At 33.9% G+C, this 11,815-nt stretch overlaps 1 pseudogene; it reads left to right on the top strand.

Annotated features, from left to right (window-relative positions):
- The first annotated feature begins 3 nt into the window (after positions 1 to 3).
- LOC139824206 (rotatin-like) lies at positions 4 to 8,933 on the top strand (annotated as a pseudogene).
- Positions 8,934 to 11,815: the final 2,882 nt, after the last annotated feature.

Below are 11,815 nucleotides of genomic sequence, written 5' to 3'. Positions count from 1 at the left end.
GATATTGCTACAGTATGTTCAGAATTTGGTAGATCCAGAATACAAACACAAGATCGTATTAGGTATACAAATAAGGACTATGAAAGGGAAGACTATAACGATTTGAATGGTATTTTCAATCTCCCGTCTATCTTGGACAAGTAAGAATTAATACAAAAGTATTATAACAAAATGGAGTAATATATTATTGAGCATGCGTTAGAAAATTAGTAACGGTTGAATTTGTAAGAAAAAGTTGGCTCTGGGAAAAATATTTTTTTCTTGAGTATCATATTTATATGCATATATGAATTGTGTTTATAGTACTATACCATTTGATATGACACTGGAAAGTGAGAACGGTACACAAGTTTCTAAAACGATAGAAGGTGGTATTAAATGGTTAGTAATGCCATGGCAACCACTGGTTACATCGGATAGAGGAGTACTCACCGCAGTTGAAGAAGCTCTTAACAATGCTGTCGATATAAATCATATTCTACATACGTGTCAGTTTATAACAAATGTTATGATGCAAGATTTTCCAGCAGAAGTTTTCCTTCAGCGACCAGCAATAATTACGGTAAACATTTTCTTTTAATAAATTTCCTTTAATAAATGCGTATATACATGTTGTTTTGAGTGATAAATTAATAAAGTATATATCTTAAATGTGTTACAGATCCTTCATGGTCTTCTTAAATCGAGCACTAACATGTCAGAAACTAATGTCGCATGTATAGTTCCGACTGTGTTAAAGACATTGCGTAAACTAACTCGTTCTCTAAGGTTCCGCATTTATTACTACTGTGAACCGTGTGTGGCGAATAAGAAGCAAAAAGTAACTCTCAATTATTTTTCTACGCTTGTTTAATACAAGAAACTATATAATATCTGTTATACTTAACAATATAATGATTTAGCGATTTTACCTTATTTCTTTGTACTATTTTTTACGTAGTTATTGGTGGTGGCAAGTTAGATAGCACGTTTACACATCCTCGGAAGGAGGTGGAAGATTGGGTCCAGATAGTGGTGTACCCTGGAAGCGAACTATCAAGCATATCCATCGGCAGTGAGTTGATTTTTGTCCTTGATTTCTTATCAAGTTTATCATTCTTGAGATTTCTTTATTGTGTAAATATTCTTTTTAGGGGACCTAGCGATAGAAGTCAGAGTATCAGCGAAAATGTCGACGATTCTGTCTTACAATTGCAGCAGATGCTTCTCGTTCTGCCGGTTTAGTTGTATAGAATCTTTGAACACGGTTCTTACTCAATTGAGCATTCCTATCAATACCCTTTTTCCTCTACGAACATCAAATATGTCACAGACCTAACGCATGTACAATTAGTGCAGCTGTTGACAATTTGTGTAATGCCGAATATCTGGCTCTGCAACGATGGTATGGGCATTGAAGATTTCGAATGATGACTTAAAGGCGTTATTCATTTAATGGGGGACGTGATGGTCGTACATATTTTGGAGTGCTGTCGTAATGTAGATCACTTACAGACATAACGTACTTGTATCTTACTACCAGTTATTATGAGATTATTGAGCAGTATCGTGTCCATTAGAGCTAGCGGACGCTGTTATATCCGAATTCTTTGAAAGAATCAATAACAAATGCTATAATGGACGCACCAATATATCTATTGTACCCAGCATTTGCATTCTATGCTTTTAGAATATGCTCGTGTAAGTATACAATTCTTATTTTCCTTATTCCACTTATTAATGCCGATTATCACCGTTAATGGACAATCATTTTCATTTGCAGCAATTTCAGGGATGCTAATCAGATAGCACTGATAAAACTATTCGATGATACTAGAACCGTCGCAAGTTCTATGCAGTCAGCTATCTGTATATTAAGAAATTTATCGGAGCAATCGCCTTCGGAAACGTTAAGAATGTTACGTTGGGGCGTCTAAATTGAGTCTGTCGTATCATAAAAATTTAACTGTCGTTAAAACGGCTGTAAAATTTTTACAAGACATCCCGAGATTTCTTTAAATGATGAGGATCATGCGTTTGGCAACAAACTGATATTGAATTTTATTAGCAAACGCAGATGTAGACATACCGATATACCACTATGTCGAATGCCCTCTTCCTGATTAAGAGTATTCTAGGAGTAGAATATAGTAAACTATCGTGGGAAAATTTGACTGTTCCCTGTTTTGAACCAAATGTCTTGACAGAAATCATTTCTCATGGCGCAACTGCGAGGAAGCATAGTACTAGACAATTTTTTTTAATCAAACATTTTTTGTGTTGCAAAGTTTATGGTGCAGTTTTTGATGTTAACAATTTAATTTAATTTTGATTTGATACACACGATAAATGAGATGTCGAGAGACGTGTTAGTATATTATACTGGAATGAAGAATACAAATGGGCGAAACTGGAATGGGTTTGAAAGCTTTAGAAGCTCTTGTTCCTGTATTGTAGCTCTTAACAGTTGTCACGCTGATACACATATCACCATTTAGGCCAATGTAGTAGAACTAAAATGTTTGAGTCCTGATGTTTCCAACAGTATACAGTTTGCCTTTTCTTGAGGTAATTTAATGTTGATTCGCAGACATTTTTTCGTGTTATTTATTATGTGCTATAATATAAATTTCAATTTTTTCAGGTGTTAAAAGGTAATTTGAGATTTCTTTATTCCACCAACAGTGATATCCGTGAAGAAGCTTTGTGTCGGTTAATCTGCTTCTTGGGAAGGAAAAGGATTCTGTCCATCGAAATTGCCACGTTTGTCGTCACTTTTACCACACGGCTTGCCTCTTAGCTCACTCTGCTTATTTGAACGTAGAAACTCCATTAAGCGATCAGAAGGCAATTATCGGTTACATATTTGCATTCAGAATATTTGAAAATCTCTTATGGTCTTGATTTAGTCATTTGGCAGAGAATTGTCCTTATGTATATTATTTTTTAATTATTAAATTAATATTAAAAATTAAAATGCAATTTTAGAAATATATGTATAAAAATGTTATATCATTTCGAACGTATTCACAAAAATACTTTGTTTACAGAGGAGCAATATGTTATCTGTGCTGGAAATGTTGAACGAACCAAATGTCGACCCGAAAACTTCGAAAATCTGCATTAGTACAAATTAGCGTGATGCTTTCCGACACTTCCTTGCATAAATTGTTTATTATCAAGGTGGACTATCTTTGATTTGGATATTTCAATAAAGCCCTGGTAAGTTTACTTGATAAAATACTTGATAAAAAAGAATATTACAAATGTTTCTCATCCGATTTAAATGTTTTAAATATATTAAATGTTTTTAGGTAGAAAAGGATTATGTAAATTATGCAGATTCTGTGATACCAATAATCAGCATATTAAAACTACTCGCACTCTTTGAATGTACCATACGACATGAGTTATCTCTCAAAACTAATGTCCTTTTTAGTATCATAAGAAGTATGTATTTTATCATAATTTTTTTAAATTCATATACTTGTTTAAAATTTAATTTAAACATATCTAGTAAAGTTTCACTGCTATTTGCATAATTTATAATATAAGTTTGATGCTAAATGCATAAAATCTTATATTTTAGGCCTCTTTTTGTTTCCAAACAACGAGTGTGTAAAATCCGATGGCGCGCAACTATTGTGCTTACTACTCTACAGCGAATATATCATTAGAGTTTAACGAAAAAGATGTGGGAAAACAACATTGTGCGTCACATATCTCGTTGCCATATATTTGTTGTGACAAACTGAAACTGCCGTTCGTGTGCAGATCTCATTGGAAGACGAGTATACATAGGCGATCTGATGTATCATGTAAGTAATAATACTTATAAAATGTTTCAGCTGGAAAAAATATGTTACTAATTCTGTACGATTTCGCGAGTTAGTATAGAATTAACGGAAAGTTAATAGTTCCTTATTTTTAATTTGTAGTAATTCAATGGCAGCAAACCAATAGTCTTAACGTTCATTAGACAGTATGGGCCTGGGAATGGAACGGCGGCATAACATGTTTGGAAATGCTTAGATGATTTAAAGGATTCCGAAATTGCACAGAAATTGATGATTCTTGAAAAGGATCTTCTCTCTTTACAATGCAGTTTTTCCACAGTATTGTTGTCAACAGCAACTCTACAATATTCAAAATTCTACTACGCACTATAGCGTTATATGCGCGTTAGATTACCTCACATGTAAGTAATTGTTAAGTTATTGTAGCTAATAATTTTCATTACTACTGTTGATTTTAACGCACCAAACTTAAGCGCGTATCAAACGCATATTACAGCATATTGTTTGTTATCTACTATAATTATTTGATTTCTCAGGTATCTGAAATTTTACAAAGTACTTCAACGTAACGATGAGAAAGATATCGAGTCACTGCCGTGGGAACAAACGTTCGAGCGATTTTTATTATCGCATCCTACAAGTAAAGAGGACTGTGATTTATTCGTGGACGTTTCTAATCTTTTTACAATTGTATTTAAATGTGCAAAGAAGGGTGAGAGATGACTGAATAGCAAATGCTGAGAGAGCGTATACTTTGCGTTTCTCAAATACGAATTATATATTAAAATGATCCTTTTCTATTTTTTCAGGAAAAGGTTCGTGGATCAGTAGGATTATGAAAAACATGACGAGATCATTGGCAGATTTATTTAAGAACTTAGAAGTTGACAATCAGAATGTACATCAATCTATACTGAAATTAGTACGTACATGTTCGGCGATCGAAAAAATGCAGAAATCTAACGACGAACCTAAGAACACCTGGATACGATTTGTAGAGTTCGTCGTTTCAACATTATGTTTCGGGGATCAACAGCATTTCTACAATCTCGGTATTAATATTTGTTAAATATATTACATCTAAATTTTAGTGATACCCATCTTTATTTTACAATATTGATTTCGTAAAGTTTGATATTATGAATATTCTTCCTTCTCTTTTTTAGCATATCTCGATTGGCTGTTAACGTGTTTGACGTATCTGATCGGGCAATGCGAATGGAGAAATCATAAAAATCTACTATTGTCTCTTTGCAACACGCTTATCGAGCCGATCGTGTCCTTTCATGGTGCTGGTACTGTTAGCTTTATGGGTTTATCAATAACAAGAAACTCGATAATATGTCTTAATCACTTGTTGCATCAGATACAAATCAATTTTAATAAAGTGTAAGTAATTTCAATTTAATATCGTTTTGAAAACGATATTACGTACAAATTATTATTTATTTATTGCGAATTAACGTATTATTTTCTGTATTAATTATTAATTGCGACTCAAGTGAATAATACGATTGTCACATTGTTTCAGTCGTGGATAGTATTTTGGTGCGAAGAGGGACGCTCGTTAAGTTGGTTACCCATGTTATGGCAAAATAGAGATCCTTTGGTTCGCGCCTCGGCTTTACAATTATTGGCAGGTCTAATGAACACAGTACATACTGCGTCGCAACTCTTCAACGCAATCGCCATGGCACCGAGTGACTTGTGTCACACGTTGCTTCAGTGCATCACAAGCAGGGACGAATCTTGTTTAGTGAGAGAACAAGCGTGTATCGCGTTTTGCAACATCCTCAAAAACTGCAACTCTATGGCTTTTCAATGTGTAAGTGTGAGAGCACGATATATCATTAAATCAAAAACGTCGAGAAGGCATTAGTCTTAAAATTTTAAAAATTTCTCTTTTTAATTAATATCACATAGAACATACTCATATTTTCCTACGTTTCTAAATTGCTGAAATATAAATTAAAGCTATGTACATACTTTAGAAAATTGTCTTTTTATACAGGATGATTCTTTACAACTAAAAGCTATCCTGATACATGCCGAGCAATGCAACATCTATCATGAAATCAGCGTTCTTGTGTTCAAATATCTATACGTCGACGACTTTAGATGCGGAAGAGTCGGAATGTCAAGGAAACAACGGCAAAGCACTATTGTACAAAGTTTGCAATCTAGTTGCATTTCATTGGTACCGCGCGCACCGTATCGCACTTATACAACTGTCAGGATGAATTACAACTCTGTAATTATATTATTTAGTTATATACTATAACTCTTTTATTTTTAATTATATATTTTTAAATTTGTCTTTATTTCTCTTACAGTTTCCGGAAGAGTTTCGGAAATAACAGATATGGACATCCTTTGCAATCAATAGCGACGCCTTCGCTTATTACAGCTGCTTGTAATTTATTGATAATTTAATATTCGTCGGACAACACGAGGTTGTACGACAAGTCTACGAATATTCCATCGATAAGTATTTATTCGGGTATGTATGTAGAAAAATCTATAACGCTGGATTATCTTTTTTCACTTATATTATCTCATTTGATCTCTCGTTTCAAGGTGTTTGACTGAGATTCCGAAGGATATCAGGAGCAGGAAGAGTCTGAGTCATTATTCTGATACGCTGGAAATGTATATCAGCATCTGCACAGTTTTAACAAATTGCATCACGCATAGCAACGAGTACGCAGCCGTCGTACTCTTTTCCCCGGACTCGCTTTATATTCTATTTTGCTTCTTAAATATCGATTTATACCGTACGTATTTGAACATTTATTCGTCACAAATGTATAATTGGATTTTTAAACAACGTTCCATATATTAATTTCCTCAGAGTCTGCCGAACTGCACCTGATATATCTGCGTAACAGACTTTGGACGGAAATCTACAACTTCGTGGCTGTGCTTTCGTTAACGGAGGATCAACATTTTGAAGCCATTCAAAGCGCGTTAGAATTGTGCGGGCCTGAAACGGTCTTGGCTTCCATTTGTCTTGCGATAAAGGACTCTACGACAGATCTGAGAATGAGCGCCATTAGTGCTTTAGCTTTTCTACTGTCCCACGAGATTCAAAAAGATTCCTTGGAAAGAAGCGGCACCTCTCTATTACAAACCGTGCTCGATACTAATGTGGCGCATGTCTCGATTGAAAGCAAAGATAGTGGTTTGCGAGATATCATATCGAACGTCAACAAATTATCTATAAGAGACGCGAATGTGCATTCAAGAAAATCAAACGAGAGCGAGAAAGATTTGCGTACGAAAGACGATCAGCTACCAGATCAAGGACAAACTACCATAGGAGGCGAATTATGTGGACTGTTCTTTTCATCGCTCACAGTTACACGAAATCCAAAAAGAGCAGCAAACAATCGGAGGATAAAGATCTTATTGTAGGTGCCCTTACTAATCTACTGTGCGTGTCGAAAAAGGCAAAGCGAGCGGCGCTACGGGGTAATCTTCCCGAGACCGCGTTGATGATCCTAAAAGAATTGTATGTCAAGCTGAATCTTCAACCGTTTGAGCTTTACAAGAAGCAAGCGGAGAAAAAGGCAGGGAAAGACTTTAATACATGGAATTTCGATCATAATTTCCTGTATGAATTTGTAAGAACTTGTCTTTTTTTGTTGCACAGACTCATCCTTTGTTGCACGATGTGAATTGTACCTTCATACTTCTGATGAACTTCATGTGCGGAGATGTACGTGTTAAAGAAACCCTGACGAAAGAGGGCTTAGCGGACGTGGTGCACAAGTTATGGGCCTGGATAGCGTTAAATAAAACAGTGTCAACGTCTGCTTTAAAATTGCTGGCGACATTCACAACGAAATGTAACGTTGGTAAGATTACGTTTAAAAACCTACGCTTTATTTAATAATTATTAACAACTTTGAGAAAGATATACGATTTCTCTGTTAAAAATATGCAATCTTTTTAAATTACGTTTTAATTTTTTAGCCGCACAGTCTTTAACATTAACGACGATATTACCGGGAAGTGGATTAAGGAAAACGCCGAATACGCTCGCGCTGATACATGTCGTCATACAAGTAACGTGCAAAGAAATTGAAAGGGCCGGTCAAATTTTCGATAATCACAAGATGCACTTCGCCTTCCACATTCTGCGAAATGCGGTGCACGTTCACGAGTGTAGAGTCTGCATTTCGAAGGTAATTAAATCATCTCATTATTATTATTATTACAGAATAGTCTCAAAGTAATGAGACTGCTGTTTCCAAACTGATTAATTAATTATGAATTAATGGTTCATTTTACAGAGTAATCTTCTCCAGCTTTTTACCAAGATACATCCCACCATCACCAAACGGGTGAAACCGTGGCCATTAGTGGAAATATATTGTCTAGAATTTTTAATAGATTTTACTTATTACGAGGAGGGACAGTTATGCGTACCAAGGTAAAATATAGAAACATGTATATTAGTTGCTTGTGACAACTGTATGGTAACATTTTCAGGCCACCGATGCTCTGGACGTTTTAATGCACTTAGCAAAATTTTCCTCGTCATCGAGCAAAGTTCTCGCAATATCGATATTACGCAATTTAACGTTCAACATAGCAAACAGACCTCGGCTTCTTAGTTCAGGTAAATAAACGAGTGTAAACCTAAGAAAGGTGCAATAATTTGTATTTACATTACAAATCGTACTAAATGTCTGCTATTTTTCAGTGGATTTCATCAATTTGCTGCACGACGTCTTCAAGAATGGATCACCATGCGAGATCAATCTAGCTGGATCCATGCTGTGGTCTCTGATCAGCAACAACCAAAAAGGAAAGCTTATCGCGCGAAGCGCCGGGTTCTCGCAGAGCATTCGGGAAGCCCTCGGCAGATTTACGTTGTCGAGTATCGACGCCAGTAAACAGGAGCAGGAATGGTCAAGGTTCTGCAATACGTGCTCACCATTCTCAGTCCAGTCGAAATGAAGAATGTTGACGCGCAACCTAGTTGATATTTTGACGAATGACCAAATGTTGTACATACTAATTTCTGACCAACGTTAGCTTGTAAAATAATTAAATCATGTAATATTTTTTTATATACGAAATATTGTATAGTTATATTGGAGTATGCATTTTGAAGTGCTGCTGTTAATACAAACTGTCAGTGTAGATATACACACTTTTTGAACAAGTGTTTAAGTGCCATTATATATATATATAATGGTTTATATTTTATTTTTTAACAATCCTTTACAACAAATCCATATTCCACAAATTCAGATTCTAAATGATAAAGTTTATCTACTGACCTGATTTAGTCATTCTAATAAGTCGATTAAGATCCGTCGATTAAGATAAGGGCTTGGATTGGGCCAAAAATCTAAAAGCGAGATGCTCCACAAAGGCTGGACCCTTGCCTTGAATCCATGGAGGTTGCCCGAGGTGAGCAACCTTATTTGGTACGACGACCTGCTGGCTTCCTGGCGAGCGCGAACAATGAATTCGAGCCGTTGCACAATAGATGCTCAATAAGATAATAGATGCACAAATTATTAATAACCTTTTTGTTCGTGTCAGTATATTGTTTATACAGATGGCATTATTTTCGAGAAATAGTGCCGAATCGAATACGTTAATGCAGAATTCTGATGTCGAAGATTTTGCTTGTAAATTGCTATATGGAAACAATAAAGATACATAATAATGAGAGAAATAAAGATATACATTTCTTTTACTTAATATAATTGCTCTTTATTATTATCTCTCTTATCTAATATACCATTACATTATGTTCATGCATTAAACATAATTTTTATCAAAGTAAAAAAAATATATTTAGCGACTTTTAATATTATAGCAAATTCAGTCATTTGCGCTACTCTATACCGTTGCACACGTAAAGCTAATATACATATATGAAATTATACAAAGTGATATAAATAAAAATATATTTTAATGGATAAAACATTATAGGTTTTAATTTTATTACATCTTTGACAGATAAAAAGCTGAATATTAATGTAAACTTGTGTCTCCTCAAAATGTGCTCGTCAAAAAGATCTCTTTTTTTTGTATAAAAAATGTTAAAATATGCAACGGTTGCGTTTAGTTTATATTAATGCGACAAAAAACACATGTCTTTCACATTTCTTATATTAAAAAACGCCTACACAACTTGATCATCTCATCCCTTTACACATAGTATATAATTCCGCTTTCTTAATTAAAAAGCAAATTTTTATAATTAACGTTAATGTTAATTGTTATTATAATATTTGAATTTGTTACATTGAATTTAATTTTATATTATTATTATTTAATATTTTTTATATGAAAAGTATAAATAAACACTGAATAAATTTAAATAATGAAAGAGATTCATTAACACTTAAATTTATATCTATAGTTTAGTTATGCTTGGTACATATAAATATATAATAAATATATAATAATGAACTATTCAATTATATATTATATTATAAATTAAATAATAATTTTTGAGAGAAAGATTAATTGTCCTAATGTGTAAGATATGATAATGTTACAAAATAAATACATATAGTAATTATTATTATTTCTTTGCCGATACATAATGGTGCGTGTCCACCTGCGAGTAAGAACTCTCGAGAGCAAAAAGAGAGAAAGAGAGAGAGACTCTCGAGAGTATCTCTCTCTCTCTCTTTCTTTTGCTCTCGAGAGTTCTTACTCGCAGGTGGACACGCACCATAAGATTATAAAAATTGCTTAATAAATTTTTAAAATGTGAAAAAAAAGCGGAAAGTATATACTTTTTACTAAAACAATTTATGATATAAACTAACGTTATATAAATTTTACACAAAATAAACGGGAAATTTTGCGTAAAAAGTCAATACATATTGAATTTGTAATATACTCTTCCTTCTTCGTGTTGTGTTACATATGCAATTTGGCACATTTTCGTTTACGTGTGTCATCAGTGTCTGCTTCGCCACTTTTCGTTTACGGGTGTCATCAGTGCGTCTGCTTCGACACTCATCGTTTGCTCCGCCACTATGTTCTTCGGAAGCGCTTAAATTATCTTCTACAAGTCTGCATTAAAATGTAATATGATTAAATGTAGAAACGGAAAGGCAATTTTTTAAAAATATGACTGCGGTTGTAAGTTATTTTATGCAAAAAATCCAAATTTTTCTAATAAAATACTATTGCATTGTCTGATATAAGCAAAACGAATTACTCTTTGTACACTTCAGCTATTGGTATTGATCCTTGTCCAGGTAAAATGGACTGCTCTTGAATTGGATGTTCTGCAGAGGAATTCATATCATCTTCCGAAGTTGAAGTACTTGGTCTGCATTGAAATGTGATGTCATTAAAGATGGAATTATTTAAGATATTAACATTGTAAATTATTCTTGTGCAGAAAAGTTAAAATATTTAAATAGTAAGATGTTATTATATTTTACGTTATAAGTCATTATAAATAGAAAACAAGTAATTACTTATCAACTGCGCCTGGGTCTTTTGTCGTTTGTTCAGATAATGCAACGGGCGGGCTATGTTTTTCGGAAGGGCGTAAAAATTCTTCTAAATCAAATCTGCATTAAAATGTAACATGATTAAATGTAGAAACAAAACGGCAATTTTTTAAAATAATTTAGTTGTAAATTTTTCTAGTTAAATGCCATTACATTGAATGATATAAGCAAAATGATAATTACTTGTTAAGTTCGTTTAAGCTGTTTTTTTCTGCAACGAAATCCCCAAAGGAAATAAGCGCATCTACGTCTAGTATCTCTGGTATCGATTCAGGTGATGGAACGGACGGGCGATGTTCTTCGTTAGCGCCAAAAATTTCGTCTCTAAGTCTGCATTAAAATGTAATATGATTAAATGTAGAAACGGAAAGGCAATTTTTTAAAATAATTTAGCTGTAAATTTTTCTAGTTAAATACTACATTGTCTGATATATTATCTGATATAAGCAAAACGACTAATTACTTTTGCCACTTTTCCTCCATGACTTGTCTAGGTGAAATGTACAGCCCTTGAGTTGTCTGTTCTACAAAGGGACC

The sequence above is a fragment of the Temnothorax longispinosus genome, unplaced genomic scaffold (assembly GCF_030848805.1).
Source record: "Temnothorax longispinosus isolate EJ_2023e unplaced genomic scaffold, Tlon_JGU_v1 HiC_scaffold_29, whole genome shotgun sequence".
NCBI lineage: Eukaryota > Metazoa > Arthropoda > Insecta > Hymenoptera > Formicidae > Temnothorax > Temnothorax longispinosus.
Note: the sequence above shows the minus strand (reverse complement) of the source record. Positions and strands in the feature narration are given on the sequence as shown.